The sequence below is a fragment of the Vipera berus genome (genome assembly GCF_964194415.1).
Source record: "Vipera berus genome assembly, chromosome: W".
NCBI lineage: Eukaryota > Metazoa > Chordata > Lepidosauria > Squamata > Viperidae > Vipera > Vipera berus.
Genome location: NC_138210.1, coordinates 22114808 through 22126893, shown reverse-complemented (window position 1 = coordinate 22126893; position 12086 = coordinate 22114808). Strand labels below are relative to the sequence as shown.

General features: G+C 42.7%; 1 long non-coding RNA gene across 1 annotated transcript; it reads right to left on the bottom strand.

The window, feature by feature from the left end:
- Positions 1-3468: 3468 nt before the first annotated feature.
- LOC308676801 lies at positions 3469-5657 on the bottom strand. Its single transcript, XR_014028367.1, has 2 exons — positions 4688-5657; positions 3469-3781 (listed from the first exon to the last, which is right to left on the bottom strand). It is a non-coding gene; the product is annotated as an uncharacterized lncRNA (long non-coding RNA).
- Between the last annotated feature and the right edge of the window lie 6429 nt (positions 5658-12086).

Below are 12086 nucleotides of genomic sequence, written 5' to 3'. Positions count from 1 at the left end.
AAGAGGAATACGAGATTTGAAGCCCATGTCCAGGATCCCTCTGTGTGTGGTGGCTCTTGATGCACTGACTCCAGCCTCAGTCCACTCCTTGTGAAAGTCCCCAACACTTTTAAATGGCCTTTTCCTGACAATCCTCTCCAGGCTGCGGTCATCCCTGCTGCTTGTGCACCTTTTTCTTCCACACTTTCCCCTTCCACATAACTTTCTATTAATGTGCTTTGATACAGCACTTGGGGAACATCCAAATTCTTTTGCAATTACCTTTTGAGGCTTTCCCTCCTTATGGAGGGTGTTGATGGTTTTCTGCACAACTGTCAGGTCAGCAGTCTTCCCCATGATTGTGATTCCTACTGAACCAGACTGAGAGACCATTTAAAAGGCTCAGGAACCCTAGAATATTGCACCTTTTCACAATATTCTAATTTTCTGAGATTGTGGATTTGAGGTTTTCATGAGCTGTAAGCCATACTCATCATAATTATGACAAATCACGGCTTGAACTATCTTGCTTTGCATGTAATGAGTCTATCTCATATATTAGTTTCCCTTTTAAGTTGCATTACTGAAATAAATGAACTTTTGCACGATATTCTAATTTTTCGAGTTTCACCTGTAAGAGCAAGGATTAGTGGATCGTGATCGCTTTCCAGTCACGAGTCAACCTCCATCTTCTTCAAGAATTTCAGGAGGTCGTATGATATTATCCAATAATCAACTGTGGATTTTCTTCCTGCTCCCCGATATGTATAGTCTGCTGGGTAATTATCCCGTGTGGAACCGTTAAGGATGCAAAGGTCCAAATGTACAGTTATCTGTCTTACACACAGACCTGCCCGATTTGCCTTGATGTCTTTAAATTGTGTAGAACACAGGGGTTCTCCTGGTACATTCTCATCATAATCTTAAATTGATTAAATAATGCTTGATCATTTGGGCTCATCCTAGCATTTAAGTGCCCCCCAATAATTATTACTGCTGTAGGGTGTTTGTCTAAGCAGCCCAGGACAAAATCTTCTATACCAGGGGTGGCGAACCTATGGCACACGTGCCACAGGTGGCACGCGGAGCTATCCCTGTGGGCACGTGTGCCATCACCCCGGAAGGAGGCAGGGCCAGGCTCTTCCCCTCTGCTTCTCTACATGCTCCTGCGCTCTCTTTCTCTCTGTCTGCACTCTGACTCAGAGCAGGGCTGGATGGTGGAGGCAGCTGCCAGTGCAAGTCCAGGTAAGCCTGCAGAGCGATTTTGCAGGGCCCCCACATGGCCGGTCCGGGCAGCAGAGGCCTTTTCCAAGCCTCTGAAGCCAGGATCGGGCCACTGGGGTGCTGAAAATCACCCCGTGGCCATGAATTCGAGCTCCAGAAGGAAGGCAGGGTGATCTGTGTGTGGGGGGGGACAGTAGCAGGGGTGGGGGGGTACGGTTGTATTTATATGTTAGTTAAACAAATCTGTGATAAATAAAAGGTAAAGGTAAAGGCTGCCCCACACATGCGTGCTAGTCGCTTCCAACTCTAGGGGCCGGTGCTCATCTCCGTTTCAAAGCCGAAGAGCCAGCGCTTGTCTGAGGACTTCTCCGTGGTCATGTGGCCAGCATGACTAGACGTGCAAACATTATGCTTTAACACATATTGACTGGTGCGTTCCATCAGATCTTCCACTTCTATTGGGATGGAACAATCCACATCGGTGCCTTCCTGCATCGCCTGTTCATAGACCTTCAGCTTTGCTCGGGCAGCTGCCTCCTGTTGTGACTCAGGGCCAGCCGGTGGGTCCGGCAGCCGGCTCGGATGTATCGGATGACTCAGATGAGGGGGAGGAGGAGGGTGTGGAAGACGAACCGGCTGATGATGGCTTGCAGGCTTGGCAGAGCTCCCAGCCGGGGCCCTCTTCTCAGCTGCGTGAGCCCGATAGTGCGGAGGATGATGACCCACAGCTGGCCCTGTTCAAGGACGCCCGACGCAGGAGGCAGTCGAGCAGGAACAAACAAAGAAAGGCTGTGGGACTCCTCGGGAGGAGGCACAGGGAGACCACGCCCTGAACTCTAAATAAAAGGAGTGTTTGGGGAGGGGCTGGTTGCTGAAAGCAACCCTTCCGCTTGAGGATTCAAGTTCTTGTGTTTCTTGTTCTGTTGTTTTGCTTGTGAATTAAACTTGGCAGACGCTTTGCAGCCTCAGACGCTCTCCAGTCTCTACTACTTGAACAGGGGTTTGCCTTATTACAAGGCCGGTAGTTGGCTGGTTCAGAACACCTCCTCCCTTTCCATTCACAGAATCTTTATTTTGTATTCCGACTCTGCTTGGCGGGCTTTGTTCTGAGCTTCCACCTCTGCCAAAAAGCTTTACAAAATTTGGCAGTGAGGCCATTTCAGTTCCCACAGAGAGGGCCTCCTCAGGGTGCCACCGATCAGAGAATGTCGATTGGTGGCCCCCAGGGGGAGATCCTTCTCTGTGGGCGCCCCGGAGCTATGGAATCAGTTACCGATCTTCGCTCCTTTCGCCGCGATCTAAAAACATACTTGTTCGAACAAGCCGGCCTGGCCTGATGGGGGATTGGTGGGGTTTTTTTACTGTCATTTTATTGGGGTTTTAATATGTATTGATTGTTTTTAGTGGGCATGTATTTAATCCTTTTTTAATTTTTGTAATTCTGTATTTTTATTCTTGCCCTGTTCACCGCCCTGAGTCCTTCGGGAGAAGGGCGGTATAGAAATATTATTAAATAAATAAAATAAATAAATAAATATAGGCCTCAATTGGAAAGCTGTCTTTGTCCCTTTCAAATGATGTATGGGAGACTCAATATTTAATCTGGCGCAGGTTTTGTCTTCTATCTCAGTACAGGCCCAGGCTGCCCTACCACCTGTTTCTGGCCATTGTTGTTCCTGGAGAGTGGGTTCAGGTGAAAAGAACTGTCACCTAGAAATACCAGTCCTGAGTGGTCTCAACCATGCCAAGTCCTCCTGACTTAAGGAATCAAGGCGTGAGTCCATAGAAAGTTCCATCATTCCCTCTCCAGTGACAAGCTCCGCAGCTGGATGGCCTGAAAATGAAATTTCAAACTGCCTTGCCTGTTGAACTGTTTCCATCCAAGTACAAGAAAAACCTCAATGGATTGGACTACCCTGGAAATCATGTTCTTGGAACCTGGAATGTGTATTGCAATATTTTTCTTCTGCTACTGTTGTTTTCCTCATACCTTCTTTGGTAGAAGGAAGGACCATGGGCAAAAGGGAGTTGTGTTTATAACAAGATTACATATTCCACTTGCAAAGGGGCAATAGGGTCACTTGTTATGCTCCTGTCAATACAGTGCAGCTTTACCAACAACTTTAAATCTGGACATATGGAGGAACATACATACTGTTATGAATTGTTGTGCAGTGGTCTCCTTGTGCTACCAAGGAGTTGCACAGACAAGGAAGGGTACTGAGAGCAGTAAGAGTCACACAGTAACGACAAAAGTACACTGAATTGTGAGAGCAAAAAGTATTTTACTTTGAGGTGGTGTAAGAACAAAAATGCACGGTCAAAAATAAACAGTCCAGGTCATACACAAAAATAACAGTCCAAGTACAAATCCTAATACAAAGTCTTCTTACCAGTCCAGAGGTCAAAAACACAGTTATGCAGATACAGAGCAAAAAAGCAATAATAGAGCGATCAGCAAATTCAGATATTCAGAGAGATCCAGTGAGAGAGAGAATCTACGTTTCTAGCTCCCTCTTATGGCCATGAGCAACCTCACACGCCCATGGATCAATTACTTTCTGTTGCAGAAAGCAAGCTGAAACAAAGAGAGGGAGATTGTCAGGAGCGCAAATCGGCATGTGCTGAGAAATGCCGATCTCGCGCTCCTGCAATCTCCCTCGCTCGGTTTCAGCTTGCTTTCAAGTTGAAACTGAGCGAGGGAGATTGCAGGAGTGCAAGATTGGCATTTCTCAGCACGGGCCAATTTGCGCTCCTGGCAATCTCCCTCGATTTCCACTTGCGGAGGTCGGGGCCAGCCTTATGGAGTCTCCAGAGCTCCCGGCGGGTCAGCGCAACACTGTGGGCCCAGGAGGCCGCATACAGGGCCACTGATCAGCTGACGACTCTGTACCGCCAGCCCCAACCTCCGCTGACAGGCTCCAGTCAGCGGAGGTCAGGGCCAGCTGTACAGAGTCGCCAACAGTGGGGGGGAGTCAGGCGGGCACGTTTTTCCCTCCACACCCACGTTCTGATGGCTTTGCCTGCCCTGGTGCGCATCAGAAAAAAACCCCTGCCTGGCCCCCACAGGCATCCCTCCCCAGGAGCAACATCGAGGTGGCCACGCCATCCCTGGCCATGCCCAACCATGTTGCCATGACTACCATAGCCATGCCCACTTGGTGGCCATGCCCACTCGGTGGCGATGCCCCCTTGGTGGCCACACCTCCGGCACCCGGCAATGCATGAGTGGGTTTCGGGTTGCAGTTTGGGCACTTGGTCTCAAAAAGGTTCGCCACCACTGTTCTATACCATCCCAAAACTTGTTGATCAAATTATTCTTATTGAGTGGAGGAATGTAGATATTAAAAAGCAAAATCTCCATCTGTTTAAATAAGAGTAAGGTAGTCACAACCCATGGTTGAAGAGGTGGCAGTGATACACATTTAAAATGCAAGGATGTATTCACTAGTGTCACAATACCCCCTTTAGCTCTTCCACCCACCTTGCTTGGGACTGCTGGGGTAGAGTTAACCCAATATCCATCTAACTGTATCTCTGTGGAGGCCCAGGTTTCCTGTAAAAAGAGAATGTCAAATTGTGAAATATAGTAAAAAAAGTTGGTCTTTTGATGGCACAGTCTAACCCGCTATATTCCAGGTTATAATGGAGAGGGGATCATCTTTTGCAGCTCATCAGGAAATTTGATTTATACAAAGGGAAGTTGTAAGGTTGTTGCAATGGCTTGAGGTGTTGTCACACATGAAATAAGCCTTCTCTAAAAGGAGGGGAGTCCCATCAAAATTCTGAGTAGACTCCTGGAAGAATTGTCCAGGGTAATTTAATAAATAAAATAAGAGGATTTAGCACCAACTAACAAGGCTTGCCATTCCGGTGCCTCTTCTCTAGGTTTTAGAGCAGGGGGTTATTAGGTCATGCTCCATTTGGCTTTGAGATGATGACATTGACGTGAGTCCTCTCTCGATTTCTTGATGTGGTGCTGGAGGAATCACCAGATAATCACATAGGGATGCTAGCATCTCCTTCTGTAATGGGGCCTCTACTGGCCCCTGTGTATCTTGGCTTCTGTTTTCCATGATCTCATATTCATGCACACCCTTGCCCCCTGGGAGAGAAGTAAGAGGCTCAATTATAGGGGAAACCAAATGAATAAGCGGTTCAGCCGTGTCAATTGTAGCCAATAAGGATTTATTTAGGTTTTCTAACTTTAATAGTACAGGTGAAACTCGAAAAATTAGAATATCGTGCAAAAGTTCATTTATTTCAGTAATGCAACTTAAAAGGGGAAACTAATATATGAGATAGACTCATCACATGCAAAGCAAGATAGTTCAAGCCGTGATTTATCATAATTGTGATGATTATGGCATACAGCTCATGAAAACCCCAAATCCACAATCTCAGAAAATTAGAATATTACATGCAATCAATAAAACAAGGAGTGTACATAGAACAATATCGGACCTCTGAAAAGTATAAGCATGCATATGTACTCAGTACTTGGTTTGGGCCCCTTTTCAAGCAATTACTGCCTCAATACGGCGTGGCATGGAAGCTATCAGCCTGTGGCACTGCTGAAGTGTTATGGAAGACCAGGATACTTCAATAGCGGCCTTCAGCTCTTCTGCATTGCTCGGTCTCATGTCTCTCATCTTTCTCTTGGCAATGCCCCATAGATTCTCTATGGGGTTCAGGTCCAGCGAGTTTGCTGGCCAATCAAGCACAGTAATCCCACGGTCATTGAACCAGGTTTTGGTGCTTTTGGCAATGTGGGCAGATACCAAGTCCTGCTGGAAAATGAAGTCAGCATCCCCATAAAGCTCGTCTGCGGAACGAAGCATGAAGTGCTCCAAAATCTCCTAGTAGACAGCTGCGTTGACCCTGGACTTAATGAAGCACAGTGGACCAACACCAGCAGATGACATGGCTCCCCAAATCAACACAGACTGTGAAAACTTCACACTAGACTTCAAGCATCTTGCAGTGTGTGCCTCTCCATTCTTCCTCCAGACTCTGGGTCCTTGGTTTCCAAATGAGATGCAAAAGTTGCTCTCATCAGAAAAGAGGACTTTGGACCACTGAGCAACAGACCAGGTCTGTTTTTCTTTAGCCCAGGTAAGATGCTTCTGACCTTGTTTGTTGTTCAGGAGCGGCTTGACAAAAGGAATACGACATTTGAAGCCCATGTCCAGGATCCGTCTGTGTGGTGGCTCTTGATGCACTGACTCCAGCCTCAGTCCACTCCTTGTGAAAGTCCCCAGCACTTTTGAATGGCCTTTTCCTGACAATCCTCTCCAGGCTGCGGTCATCCCTGCTGCTTGTGCACCTTTTTCTTCCACACTTTTCCCTTCCACATAAATTTCTATTAATGTGCTTTGATACAGCACTTTGGGAACATCCAACCTCTTTTGCAATTACCTTTTGAGGCTTTCCCTCCTTATGGAGGGTGTCAATGATGGTTTTCTGCACAACTGTCAGGTCAGCAGTCTTCCCCATGATTGTGATTCCTACTGAACCAGACTGAGAGACCATTTAAAAGGCTCAGGAAGCCTTTGCAGGTGTTATGGCTTAATTAGCTGATTAGACTGGGACACTTTGAGCCTAGAATATTGCACCTTTTCACAATATTCTAATTTTATGAGATTGTGGATTTGGGGTTTTCATGAGCTGTACGCCATAATCATCACAATTATGATAAATCACAGCTTGAACTATCTTGCTTTGCATGTGATGAGTCTATCTCATATATTAGTTTCCCCTTTTAAGTTGCATTACTGAAATAAATGAACTTTTGCACGATATTCTAATTGTTTGAGTTTCACCTGTATATGCAAAGTGTATTTTTTTTTATTGAAAAGTTTTAAAAATACAATTTTCCTTTAAGAGTCCCCCCTTCCCCCTCCCTCCTCCCCCCTCCCTACCTCCCCCCCTCCCCCCTAACCCCTTCCCCCCCTCCCCCCCCCCGACTTCCCAGAGCTAAATACAAGGTATATGTATAAAAAGCAATCATAAACAATCATATACTAACAATTATAAACTCTAAAATCCATCACTCTCTAGCTTATATAGGATAAAACAAATAATAATAATATTAAATATGTATAAAAAGAAACTAAGATAAGAAAAGAAAAAAAAACGAAAGAAGACTTATTCAAATGCTACATAAAACTTCTTAACCCTATACTTGTTCTGGATAAAATCAATCCATTTTCTCCATTCCATAATATAGCGTTCTTGCGAATGATCTTTCAAATAGGCCGAAATCTTCGCCATCTCTGCCAGGTCGGAAACCTTTAAAGTCCACTCCTCTATGGTCGGCAATTCCTCTTTCTTCCAATATTGGCCTATCAAAAGTCTTGCCGCCGTAATTAAATTCAACATCAACTTGGTGTCCACAACTGTAGCATCTGTAATTATTCCCAACAAAAAGAATTGCGGACAAAACTTTAACCTCTGTTTAAAAATCTTCTGCATGTTCCACCAGACTTTTATCCAAAAAGCCTTAACCTTTTTACAAGTCCACCATATGTGAAAATATGTTGCGTCTTCATCACCGCACCTCCAACATTTAGGCTGGTAATTCGGATACATACTTGCAAGCTTTTTAGGATCTAAATGCCATCTATAAAACATTTTGTAAAAATTCTCTCTTAAATTTTGAGCTTGTGTAAATTTTACGTTCCTCACCCAAATCTTTTCCCACGTGTCCATTGTGATGACTTCCTGGATATTTTGGGCCCATTTTATCATACAATCCTTAACAAGCTCTGTTTCTGAGTCAATCTCTATCAATGCAAGATATATCCGTTTGATATGTGCTGGTCCCTGATTCCTAATTTGCTTTATCAAATTTTCATCAGTCATTGTAAATCCATTTTTCTGGTCTTCTTTCCACCTGGTCCGTAACTGAGTATATTGAAACCAGTTTTGAACAACCTTCTCTTCTCGCAAGAGGCTATATGATTTCAAACACCAAACGTTTCTTTCCAAACTGAGAATCTCCTTGTACGTAGTCAGATCATGTTTGAAGCCAGCATGTATATTTTCTATTGCGTGTTTTGGAATTGCCCACAATGGTATCTTGCAACTTAACTTATGTCTGTACTTCTTCCAAACTCTCAGCAATGCCTGTCTTAAAATATGCACCCTAAACACATTGTCTACCTTCTTATCATACAACAAATATGCATGCCAGCCAAACAACAAATCGTGGCCCTCTAGATTTAATAACCTCCCTTGCGTCAAATTAATCCAATCACTTATTCCTACTAATGCAGCAGCTTCATAATATAATTTAAAATTTGGCAATTTAAGGCCACCTCTCTCACGAGTATCCTGCATAATCTTAAGTTTAACTCGTGGTTTTTTTCCCTGCCCACACAAATTTATTGATACCTCGCTGCCATTCCTCCAGATTAGAATCTTTCTTAAGAATCGGTATCATTTGAAATAAAAATAAAAATTTAGGCAGGACATTCATTTTTACTGCTGCAATCCGTCCCAACAAAGACAATTGCAATTTTTTCCAACTCTCCAATTCTCTTTGAATTTTCCCCCATAATTTTTCATAATTATTTTTATATAGCTTTGTATTAGAGGGCGACAAAATCACCCCCAAATATTTAACCCTTTTAACAATCTCAAATCCAGTTAATCCTTCTAAAAGGGCCTTTTGCGGTGTTGTCATGTTTTTGGCCAAAATTTTTGTTTTTTGTACATTAACCTTAAATCCAGAAACCTTCCCATATTGTGTTATTATCTCCATCAGGTCCACAACAGAATTCTCTGGCTGGGTCACTGTAACAACCAGATCGTCTGCGAATGCTCTCAATCTGTAATCCTGATCTCCAATTTGAATCCCCTTAATTTTTTCCGAATTCCGAATTTTAACCAATAATATCTCTAATGTTAACACAAATAACAAGGGCGATAACGGACACCCTTGCCTTGTGCCCTTCTCAATATTACATACTTCCGTCAAGCTATTATTAACTATAATTCGGGCAGTTTGTTTTTGATATAATGCCCTAATTGGTTGTAAAAAATTTTCCCCAAAATCCATTTTATCTAAGACTTTCAACAAAAATTTCCAATTCAATTGATCAAAAGCTTTTTCAGCATCTAAAAAAATTAGCACTGCAGCAATCTGGTTGTTCCTTTCCAAAAACTCTAACACATCAACTATATGCCTCACATTATTTTTCATTTGCCTACCACTAATAAACCCTGTTTGATCCCCATGAATCACCTGTTGCAGAACCCTCATCAGTCTATTAGCCAAAACCTTAGCAAATATCTTGTAATCTGTGTTTAAAAGCGATATCGGTCTATAATTTTTAACTTGAGTAGCATCTTGGTCTTCCTTCGGAATCAAAGAGATAAAAGCTGTTCTCCAAGACGGTGGCACCTTTCCCCCCCCTCTGGATTGTCTGGAACAGTTCCTTTAACGGTTTTATCATTTCTAATTGTAAATTTTTATAATAGGCCGCAGTCAAGCCATCCGTACCTGGTGCCTTATCCACCTTCAATTCCTTAATTGCTGTAAAAATTTCTTCTTCTGTGATCAATTGATTAATCCCTTCTTTTTGTACTTGCGTAAGAACCGGGATGCTAGCATTTTCCAAATATATATCAATGTCTTTTTCATTAATTTTCTCCTTAGCATATAATTTAGAATAAAAATCCACAAAAGCGTCCTTGATAAGGTCCTGTTGAAACACAACCCTTCCTTTATGCTCAATCTTGTCTATATTAGAAGCCCTTTGTTTTTTCCTCAGTCTATAAGCTAACCATCTACCTGGTTTATTAGCGTTACAAAAGGTGTTATGCCTGGCAAACCGCAAATTGGTTGCCACTTGGTCAGCCATTAATTTATCAAATTGTCCTCTTAACAATTTAATAGCCTCCTTAGCCTTCACATCCTCTGAGTTCAAAATCAAAGCCTTTTCTTTTTCCTTTATTTCATTCTCCAGTTCTTTCCTCTTAGCTTCCACAGCACGTCTATGTTTATTGTTCATGTATATCAACACCCCTCTCATGTACGCCTTGCTAGCATCCCACACCATATCCATAGAAGTACCTTTGTTCATATTAATTTCAAAAAAATCCTTCATCCGCTGTTTGCATTCTTCCACATTTCTCTGATTTCTAAACAAATTCTCATTTACGCGCCACGAGCGCCTATCTCTTTTCTCCTTATCAATCTCTAACCACACTGGACTATGATCAGAGATAGTTCTTGCACAGATCTTCACCTTTTTAGTCCTCAAAAAAAAGTCATTAGTCACCAAAATAAAATCAATCCTCGAAAAAGATTGATGTCTATCAGAATAAAAAGTATAATCCTTTTCCTGCAGGTATCTCTCGCGCCAGATATCTCGTAGTTCCAAGTCATCCTTCATTTCAAAAAAAGATTTAGGCAGTCTCGCATGACTTGGAATACGCTTAAAAGCCCCAGCCTTATCCATCTGTACATCCATAACACCATTCCAATCCCCCATAAAAATAAAAGATTTATAATCCAACTGGGTAAGCTTTGCATGAAGTAAACTAAAAAAATCAGCCTGTTGTTGTTGTTGATTAGGGGCATACAGTCCAACTAGAAGCGTCTTTTTGCCCTCTAGCAACAAGTCTATCAGTACGTATCTTCCCTGCTTATCTGCTTCAATTAAATCCGCTGTTATGGCACTTTTAATATAAACAACCACTCCATTTTTCTTATTCATTGCAGAGGCAACAAAGTGCGTACCCAGTCTTGAGTTCAATAAAAGCTTTTGGTCCATAGCCCTAATATGCGTTTCTTGCAAACATATGACATCTATCTTAAATTGTTTTAAATATTGAAAAACCTTCTTCCTCTTCTGTGGTGAATTTAGTCCATTAACGTTCCAAGTCAAAAATTTAGTTGCCATGCATATCCTCCCAAAGCTCTCAAAGCACTGCTTTGATAGGACTAACTTCTTTAGGCCGTGCTCCTCCCACTGCTTGGCTATGTGTACGTTGTGAAGATTCTGAAGACTTTTGTTGATCTTGTTCTTTTATTTTCTTTGCTCTTTTTAAAGCAGCACGCGTTACCCTTTGCTCTCTAGGATCATCCAAAGAGGTTGTAGCTTGATCTCCTCCAGCACCATTTTCCTCTGTTTCATCCTCTTGATGTTCTCCTTCTCCTTCTCCAGGTCCCTTTGTAGCTTCCAGAAGTGTTAATGGGGTTGCTTTCAAAACAGTATTGTAGAAATCACGTGCTTGTTTCACCGTAATCAACCGGTACCTTTTGCCTTCATACATCACCATCAGCCCGTCTGGAATCTCCCATCTGAACCTTATATCTCGTTGCTTGAGCTCTTGCACAAGAAATGTAAAGTCCTTCCTTTTCCTCAAAATCTTTGGAGGGATCTCTTTTAAAACCAAGACTTCTTGATCAACAATCACAACTTTAGCATCATAAGCAGCTTGTATAACCTCATCTCTAATTTCTCTTTTTGTAAAGTAAACCACCACATCTCTAGGCAACTTTCTCTGCCTGGCAATCCATGAGTTTACACGGAACACTTTATCCATAGCTGCTCTTATTTCCGATGCTGGCTGATTCAATACCACTTCAAAAGCCTCAGAAACCAGCTGCTTTAAATCTTCCTTAATGTTCTCTTTTAAACCTCTGATTCTGACAGCAAACTGCATCTGGTAATATTGGGCAAGGCTTAACTCCCTTTCCATTTTGTCTCTTAAATTTTCATTCTCCCGTACTTTAACTTCTAATATTTCATTCTTTTCAGTCAAATCATCCAGTTTTTCATCTAAATTTTCCACACATTCCGCCACTTTATGCACTGAAGACAAAATGTCTACCTTCATCACGCTGAGCTTCTGTTCCATCCTCTCTTCCA